Here is a 9953-nt window from a genome sequence, read left to right on the forward strand (position 1 = left end):
GCCGGTTGTCTCCATGGATGGTCGTTTTCGATCTCCCGATGGCACGAGAGGTTTTTAACCTTTTACGAAACGAGATTCTTGGCAGAACAAGGTATGGTGTGGAAGTTGAAGAGAAGCCAGGGACTGTTAAAATTACTTTTTTCAGTCTGAGAAGATTATGTCATTTCTTTGACCAGTTTGAAAACTGTGGTGAATTTGTCAAGCAGCAGATTAAGCAAGGCTCCATGATGAGTATGCAGTCTGAAATGCATGGTCATAACATTTAATACGGCTACACTGTAGCTGATAATGTATGGAAAGTAGCATGCATCTGAACTGACATTTATACATTTAGAAATAGTTAAACATAAATATTTCAGGCCAGGCCAGGCCATGCCAGGGGCTTTGAGTCCATGGTAATCTCTGGCGTTTTTACCAAGGTAATCGGTATTTTTTGGCTATAAATATAAATATTGTGCATCCTGTATTAGCAATATGTACACAGAGAAAAGTTGGGTTACAATATCTTACAGTTACAGTTCATAAAGTGATATTTTCCTCAACTCTCTGTTTATCAGAAATACAAAGCATAAAAAAAACATAAGTTATTTTGTTAATTCTCAGGCAGCTGAAGTTCAACTTAGTTCTCTACTCTGTTCTGAGGATTAACTCACGACATATACTTTAGGCACTCCTTTGTGGGCTTTCCCTTCTTAACTGACCTTGTCACTTCAGCCATGAATGGATGACTACAGTAGAAGCACTTTTCATTGCATTCAGCCTTAGAAAAACCACAATGACAGTGATGTTTTGGATCTTTTGTCACACGACTGGGAATGAGGGTGTCCTTCGTCTGGTGATAGGTCAACAAGGAGAGCTGATGGATAGGCAGCCAAAGTTTACTGATGTAGTCATGTCGAAACACTTGCGGCCAGCGTAGTTTGAAAAGACTGTTTTCGCATAACTACATTGTAGCAATCTGAACATGCTTTGCCTCCCTTCCCTGCATTTTGTTTACACCAAGACCAGTTCCATATTTGTCAAACATCCGCTGTGTATGAACTAGAGCTAGATGCCCAACCCAATACTCCAGACTGTGCCTGAACCTTTTCCACTGAAAAGGACTACTGCTGGGAAGTAATCATGACTTACTTCCTGTAACTCTTGGACAGCTGGAGGGGTGATATGATACATAGAGAACCTTGCAGCACAGTCTCTCAACTCAGTCTCTCTACAGCGGAGGGGTTGGCGCAGTGGTAAGATATCTGCCTTCCAACCCTAAGGTCCTGGGTTCCATTCCCGGTTCTGCCGAGAGTAGACTATTTGGCGACCTTCTTTCCCACTAAAGTTCACTCACCTTTCCATCCTTCCGAGGTCGGTAAAATGAGTACCAGCATGCATGGACTGCTTAGAAGTGGCTGCCATTTGCGCCTGTATATGCTTTTAGTCCGCTGGGGGTAAATTGATCATTGTAAAGCGCCTTTGAGACGTTTGTGATAAAGGCGCTATATAAATGCACCACTTTACTTTTTTTTTCAACTTGTTTGCTATAAAGACAATACAGATCAGCTTCATGAGTAATGTAGGGCTCTCTGAATCCCCCTTGATTGCATTTACCAGAAACATAAAACCATGTAGAACAAGTCTAGAGTCTTTTCTGGTGAGTAGGAAAAGTCCTTGTCTTTGGACCTGTCTTCTAAAATCCACTTTCCTAATTGTTTCTTTAGGCGCCCAGCTTTCACGTCAGACACTAATGCTTTCAAGTACCAGGAAATTGCACTTGATGGGGGTAGATCTGACAAGCTGCTGATTTTGTCTGGCATGTTACTCAATGAAATTGCCAAGTCCAAAAGCATTGAATGCAGATGTTGCACTCCATTATTTTTTTAAATGGAGGGGCTCCACAACTTCTTTATCGCAATGTTTACCAATCAAAGGGTCAAATTCACGTCTTGACTTCTTCTTTCCTGAGTAACCCTACGTATTTGTGTGGACTTTGCAAGGTGAGGAAGAATCTTTTCTTTGAACCTTGCAACTTGCTTAGCCATGTTCAGTCTTTGCTGGTAAGGCCAAGGTTTCCATTTGCAATCTGGGGTTGTTTCAAATTTGCCATTTAATGTGGTAGAATCTGCCTTTCATACATTGGCAAATCTTGAAAAATAACTGGCAGCATTGTTGAGTTCCCCATTAATGAAACATAGAAATTTCATGTCAGAAGGAACCAGTTCAAATAAAAAAGTTACTTGCACCCTTGAGACAGTGTAGGTTTTCTGTTCAATTTCTTTAATTTCGAGGGGCTAATTACTTGGTAAATAGTCTTACAGCAGGATGATCTTCCTTACAATTGGCACCAAACAACAGGAAATTGTCATTTGGGCTTGCAACTCTTGCACCCACATTAAGGAAGCTAACCAAGCAAGACATTGATTATCCCATTTTCCAAAGGGGGCACCATCACCACCAATTGATACTTTAAAGCTCTCTTCTCACCAAACCAAATCAGTTTTTCACTGTCCTTTCGTATGGGATCTGTTTCAAGATAGAATTTGCTTAGGGTGAGAAGAATTGATTCTAATTCTCCATACACACCATCAACTCTCTGTTCAGGGGGTAAGGTAGCACACAACGTGTCTTTAACAGAAATGAGTTCTCCAATATCAATTTGTGCAATGTTGTGCATTAACTCCTTGTAAGCAAGTGGTCTTGGAATAGGTATTCCAAAACCAAATGTGATGCGCTGCTTTGAAGGAGTCCCTTCTTTAGTGGTCTTCCCTGTGTGCTTCATAACAAGTGCAGACCTTTCTTGCTCGTACTTCACTTTCCCTATAACCTCTCCAGCATAGGGCAATGAAAGTGAGCGGATAAAATTTTCATCACTTTTTTCATAATCTTGTGCCTCCAACTTTATTTTCACCAGTGCTGCTTTTTGGATGAGCAGAAATATTTGGAAACATCACTTATTTTCCCATACTTCAGGATAGTAGAGATCATACCCTCAAGAGCAGGAGCTCTATTCTCTACAGTGCCTCCATTGATCTCTGCAGCAGCCATTAAGGTTTCCAACTGCCTCCTCTGGGCACTTCGTCGAGGTAACTTCAATTTACCATCATCAGAAAGTTTAGAGGGGTCCTTGTTACATAAGGTGGGAGTATTTTTTGAAATTTCAAATGCTCTGGAACGTGGTTGAACTGGTGTTACTTAAAGTTGTTTCATGTATTCTTGCACTTTCTCACTCTTCTCCTGGAGATGCTTTATTTTATTTTTCAACCCACACAGTTCCTTACTTTTTGACAAATACTGATCACTGAGTTTAGCTTTTTGTCTTGAGACCACCGCGGAGGTTTCTTGTTGCTTCCCATGTATACAGAATAGGCTGTACACTTCTTGACCTAGAAAGCAATGCAAAGATTTTCGCGCTCCAAATTTTGACTATTTTTTTCACAAAAACAAATGATAAATACCATTTCTAGGGAACTATGGTTTTACTTTTCCCGAAATGGGCTCCAAGGACCTCAAAAAAATGCTCTTGCGAACTCACTTAGAAGAAGAATTATACTCTGATTAAGCTGGTTTCGTAGTGCTCCGTCAAAAACAGGGTTTTGCGAGGCAAACAAGGTACCAAAAGAAAGCTTTCTCTTGGAGGATTTCGAATCGGGCGGCAAAAGATTGATTACTAGTGCCAGTACCCCCTCAAAAGGGATCAAGCCTTGCTCATCGTTCGCGGGGAAAAATGTCCGCGCGAGATTTTAAAGAAGAGGCCTGTTGAGAGTTGGACATAAAAGTTGGCCCAATTTCAAGAAACAATTTCCAAGCGTGATGTTATATGATATTCCGGTCTTATCAGCTAAATCCTCCTAAAGTGGCGTGCTCAAGTAGTGCAATGAATGACTCAGTTATTCTTACCAAATATGAAATTCCCGGAGCCTCGTTAGCTGGGCTAAATCCTTCTTCGCTGAAGAATGAAGAGTTGCGGTTTTGGTTGCGTGATGTGATGTAGTGGGGACTCCCTTAAAGGACTCAAAACAAAACTTTTGCTTGCAAAACGGTAAGCACAAGGGTTTCATTTTAAATAATAGTTTAACAGTTGTTTTTCAAGGTTTATCAGTTACCCTTTTTAAAAAATAAGCTTTGCAGAGTGGAGGAATACGTGAAAAGTGGACGGGATCCAGTGGTGATGGAACCTGATCTGGACGAAATTAACACCAAAAGAAAAAGAGGATTATGAATATTATGAGCTGGACTCCTTTGTCATCACCCAGTATGAAATACCCAAGCAATGGCTGGGGAAATCTCTAGAAAAGATGCCTTCATTCTCTCGCATTTACTCGCAGGTTTTCCTGTTGAAGGAGAAAATCCCTGATTGGAGATAAAATTCAGGGAACTCGAGTGGCGATTGTTTTGCTTCCCTTATTACCTTTTACACGGGATTTCTTAATTTGAAAACGATGAATGCTTTGTATGAATTTATATATTCAATATTTGTCCTCTGCAAAAGACGACATTCAGGCTGGTCATAGTAAAACATTCAGTGAAACAAGCATTGAAAAATATAGATGAATTTTTTCTTACATTGTGTCGCCTCAGACAAGGCTTTGTATCCCTGTCAATTGTAAGCAGAATTTTTATATCTTGGATCAATTTTTTACACTTGAAACTAGGACAGATAAATATCTGGCCGTCCAGAGAACTTGTGGGTGAGACACCATTAAAAATATATGCGATGTATCAACAAGGTGAGAAAAATCCTGCTGTTTAATTTAATTCAATTTATTATTTTTCAAGGTTAGTTTTCACTTTTTTGATACATCTCATTACTTTGAATTGAAAATCAATTGTTATTATCGCTACCACAATAATGCATGACTTTTACCATTATCAGGGTAATTCAATTTCCCTATGTTGCTGCTGTACACCATGTTCCTTTTAATAGGAGACTTAATTAACTCCCAGATATTAATATCCACTTGAACACCAGTAAGCTTAATTAAATATTTAATTTAATTTTTCTTTTAATTTGAATAATTTAAATTTAGCAAATTAGAAAAATACATATATATACAACCCGCATGTAGCAATGCTAATCGGGACGGGTTGTATAGCTTGCAATAAAATTCACTAAAATATATTATTATTAAAATCAGGCAAGTAAATAAATAAATAGAATAAATAGGTATACACATATATTCACAAATAGCTATGATTTACATGAGAAGAGCAAGAACCTATAATAAGACATAGAACATAAGGAATAAATAATAATAGCTACTAGAGTTTGATTAATGATAATTAGTAATTTTAAACATTAACATAGAGACATCAACATACTCATCCCCATTACCAAGTAGCGCAAGTAAAAATTGATGAATCTTATTTTTGAAAGGTTTTTTCCTAACTTTACTCAGGTCAGGCTTCAGGCAATTCCACAACTTAGCTCCGGAAATGGAAAACAAATTAAGTTGAATTCTCAGTCTTGATTTATTAACATATAAATTACCAGCATCAGAAAATCTAGTGTTATATGTATGAACGTCAGATGAGCAGGTAAAAACATCACAGATATTCCAAGGTGCAGAATTGGTAGATATGTCGTGCATAAGAGAACATAATGTTTCAAAATAAAGCATATTGAGGGGTAAGACTTTAGCAGAGACAAACAAAGGAATAGCATGAAATCTATTACCAGCCAAGATCATATTCAGATGTTAATTTGCACCTGATAAGTAATAAATAATAATAATTATTATTATTAAAGAACATTAGCCGAAGAGCTCACTTTTGTAAGATAAAGACCTTCTTCAAATAGACCTGTGCAGCTTGGCTCCAAACAGCAATTCCGTAGTATATATATGGGAAAATCAGAGAATGGTAAATTTGGATTAAAGTATTTTGAGGGACAGAGTGTCTTAATCGTGATATAATTCCAACAACCCTACTAATTTTAGAGGCAATGTAGTCGATATGATACTTCCAAGTTAAGTATTATCGATGAGCACACCCAGGAACTTTACATAATCTTTGCATTCAAGAAAAGTATCACTATTTGAGGCTTCTTTTGTGATGGCCTAAAGACGGCCTAAATTGGACTTTTTTGCATTTATGGTCAGCTTATTTGCATTCGATGTTGGTTACACTTTCTAGTGACTTCAAATCCTTGTCAGCATACAGCAGGTTTGTATCATCAGGAAATAAATAAAAAGAAAGCTTCTTAGAAGAAATATAAATATCATTAATATAAATAAAGAAAAGCAGAGGGCCCAGTACAGAGCCTTGTGGACCCCTGTTAGCACATTTCTTTTAGAATATATTTGCTTATCGATTTGAGTAGTTTGGGCACGGCCATTTAAGTAGGATGAAAACCAATCGTTACCCGGCCCCTTATACTGTAATGATATAGCTTGCTCAGAAGAATTGAGTGATCCACAGTATCAAAAGCCTTTTTAAAGTCGAGTAAAATAGCGCAAGTGAACAATTTGTTATCCATATTGCTTTGGATGGAATTAACAATATCCAAAATTGCATGCTGAGTTGACATATTTTCACGAAAACCATACTGGCCATTGTACAGAAGTCCATTTAATTCAACATAAGATTTTAATCTATTGTACATAACTTTCTCAAAGAGCCGATTGAAAAGCGAAAGAAGAGAAATGGGATGGTAGTTACTTGGGTCTGTTTCATCGCCACCCTTGAAGATGGGAATAACTTTTGCATGCTTTAATTTAGATGGATATTGTACTGTTAAAACGGAATTATTCATTATTTGTGCCAGTGAGAGAGAAAGTACACTACTGGAAGATTTCAATACGCAAACAGGACAGGAGTATAAGCCATGTGCTTTGTTAGTAGGGAGAAGCAAAATTTCAGTTTCGAGTTCCATGGAAGTAACTGGCTCAAAGAAGAATGAACTAGATGAATTAACAGCAGGGAGATAATCACTGAAATGATGATTAGCTGGAGGTACTGATGCCGAAAGTGTTTGACCCACTGAAGAAAAGAATTCATTGAGCACATTGGGAAGCGAGGCAATAGGTTTACATCTTTTTATTTTGGCTGATGAGATGATTAATCCCAATCCAAGTTTTTCTGACATTTGTCATATGATCATTGAAATATGAATGATAATACAACTTCTTACTGCAGTGAACGAGTGTAAGTATTTTATTGTGATAACGTTTATATTTTTCATAATTTCCAGAGGCAAACCGAGCATTTTTTTGCATTTTGATAAAGGCCGAAGAGGCGCATGCTTGTTTACTATTTTGTTGAGGTTGTTAAAAAATTTAGAAAAGCCAGCATTTGCATTATCTCCACAGTTTTTCATGACCAAATCCCAGTTGATCTCGGATAACTCAGAGTGAAAGTTTTCCTCTGTGTCTTTTGAAAACTTCCAATACATAGTTTTTGGGGTAATTCCTTAACCTTGAGAGACAATAATACAAAATTGAGAATAGTGATCGCTTATATCCGAGATTATATTACCACTCGTGATTTCCCTACCTATTTGGTTTACAAAGATATTATCGATTAGTGTGGCTGAGTTACTGTTGACCCTGGTTGGTTTATCAATTGTAGGAACAAAAGAATAACATTGCAACGAAAGTAAGAAGTCTTTAGTACAGTTGCAGGTTTCAGCATTGAGGAGGTTTATGTTCAAGTCTCCCAAGACATAGATAGACTTGCTATAGTTGCTAAGTTTTTCTAAGGTTTCATCAAAATATGTCTGAAATCTCTCAAGGGAGTTGTGCTGCCTATAAATTACACCACAGATAATGTTACTTTTCTTTTCAAATTGTGATTCAACCCACAGGGCTTGAAAAGCGCGTGACGAGATTTTTTCAATGACGCTATATTTTACATTTTTGTCAATAAACATTCCAACACCTCCAGCAGCAAGAGGTGTCGGAACAAATTCAAAACTATAGCCAGGAATACTTGGTTGATAATCAGACTTATCATTTTCAGTGATTCTGGTTTCACTTATTCCTATAATATTAAAGGGATATCCAAGCTCATTAAGAGGATGAGTCTGGAGATTTTCAAAATTGCGCTTTAGGCTTTGAACATTCACATGGAACAAAGAAAACAAATCATCGGTATAGTGAAAACTATTTTTCAACTATTTTTCATCGTGTAAAAACTATGAGGAGAAAAATACCTGCTGTGAATTTTTAGATCTACGAGATTTTGGTCCGGGTTGATATTACTAGATGTGTTTAGACTGAATAAATCAAGGTCATGAAAACTGGAGAGCTTTTCTAGGTATTTTTTGGTTGGAAGAGAAGTAGTGTTGAGATTATTAAATTGGCCGTGGAGCGGTACAAAATGGTTGACACCAAAATACGGTAACTCCTGGAACAGAGATCTATATATTTATATATTTTATATACTGTGTACATGTGCCCTGGTTCATTTTTCCAAACAAAATATTGTTTGTTGTCTGACATTGATATCATCTGGTAAAACATTAAATTCATACAAAGCCCTCATCGTTTTCAAATTAGGTAATAAAGGGAATCATTTTTGAAATATTCTAGATGCAATACAATCGTCAGGGATTTTCTCCTTCAACAGGGAAACCAGTGAGTCAATGCGAGTGAATAAAGGCATCCTTTCTCGAGATTTTCCCCAGCCATCGCTTGGGTATTTCACGCTGGGTGATGACGAAGGAGTGCAGCTCATAACATTCATAATCTTCTATATTCTTTTGGTGTAAATTTTGTCCGGATCAGGATCTATCACCATTTAATTGCATCCACTTTTCACGTATTCCTCCACTCGGCAAAGCACAATTTTTAAAAACCTTGAAAAACATCAACTGTTCAAACTACTGTTTAAAACCAATGCCTTGTGATTACCGTTTTACAAGCAAAGGTTTCGTTTTAAGTTTTAGGGAATCCCCACTACATTGCATCACACAACCAAAACTGCAACTCTTCGTTCTTCACTGAAGAAGGATTTAGCCCAGCTAACGAGGCTCCGGGAATGTCCTCTTCGCTAAGAATAACTGAGTCATTCACTGCACTACTTGAGCACGCCATTTTAGGAGGATTTAGCTCTGATAAGACCGGAATATCGTATAACATAAATCTACTGACAGCAGCTACTAAAATTTCCAGACTGAAATACACCCCATCAAACCTCGCTTTCATGTATTAAAAGCTAGGTTGTTCGGCTTGTCCGGCATTTTTTAATACCGTGTATGCAACATAACTACTGTTGTCCAGGATCTCCTGCCATTGTAGTTGAATAAACTAGACTTACTTACTTACTTACTTGGAAAGCCAAAAAAAGATAAATTCCCGTTTGTCATAGCGAGAGTCATTAATGCATAGTGGCACACTACAATGTTGTGCCACCATCTTGGATCATCATGCGCACTCAGCCTCATTTCCATTTTAAGATGGCAGAAGCATGAATAGGGTGTATCATTAAATTCAATGCCCGGCTACGTCCTAGGCGGAGACTGTAGTCACATTGAATGGTATCCCTGTTCATGGGTTCTTGGTGTTGTGATCGCAAAAGAAAATTTGAGCATGCCTCTGCCCTATGCTCCAAGAGAGATTGTAATGCACAATTGTAATGCACAATCGAGGAATAAATGGATTGTTGCTATCAGACAAGACGTTGGTTCACTTTTTAAGGGAAATGTGTTATGTCCCAACGTCAGTAATTTGAGGATTTTGGTGAGTGTGATAATAAGGCACGGGTTTCAATAAAATTTATAAAAGGCTGCTGATTGGAGGTGGGAGGTGTGGTAGCCTCATGGTTAGAGTACTTGACTCCAGATTGAGTAGTCCGGGTTCGGGTCCTGGCCGGGGACATTGTTGTGTTCTTGGGCAAGACACTTTACTCTCTGAGCCTCTCTTCAGGTGTATCAATGGGTACCGCTGAGGGTAACCCTGCGATGGTCTAGCATCCCATCCAGGGGGGAGTAGAAATATTCCTAGTCGCTTGATACTATGCAAACCATAGAT

General features: G+C 38.0%; 1 pseudogene; it reads right to left on the reverse strand.

Moving 5' to 3' along the window:
- Nucleotides 1–649: 649 nt before the first annotated feature.
- On the reverse strand, nucleotides 650–9128 carry LOC138009582 (uncharacterized; annotated as a pseudogene).
- Between the last annotated feature and the right edge of the window lie 825 nt (nucleotides 9129–9953).

The sequence above is a fragment of the Montipora foliosa genome, chromosome 7 (assembly GCF_036669935.1).
Source record: "Montipora foliosa isolate CH-2021 chromosome 7, ASM3666993v2, whole genome shotgun sequence".
Lineage (NCBI taxonomy): Eukaryota > Metazoa > Cnidaria > Anthozoa > Scleractinia > Acroporidae > Montipora > Montipora foliosa.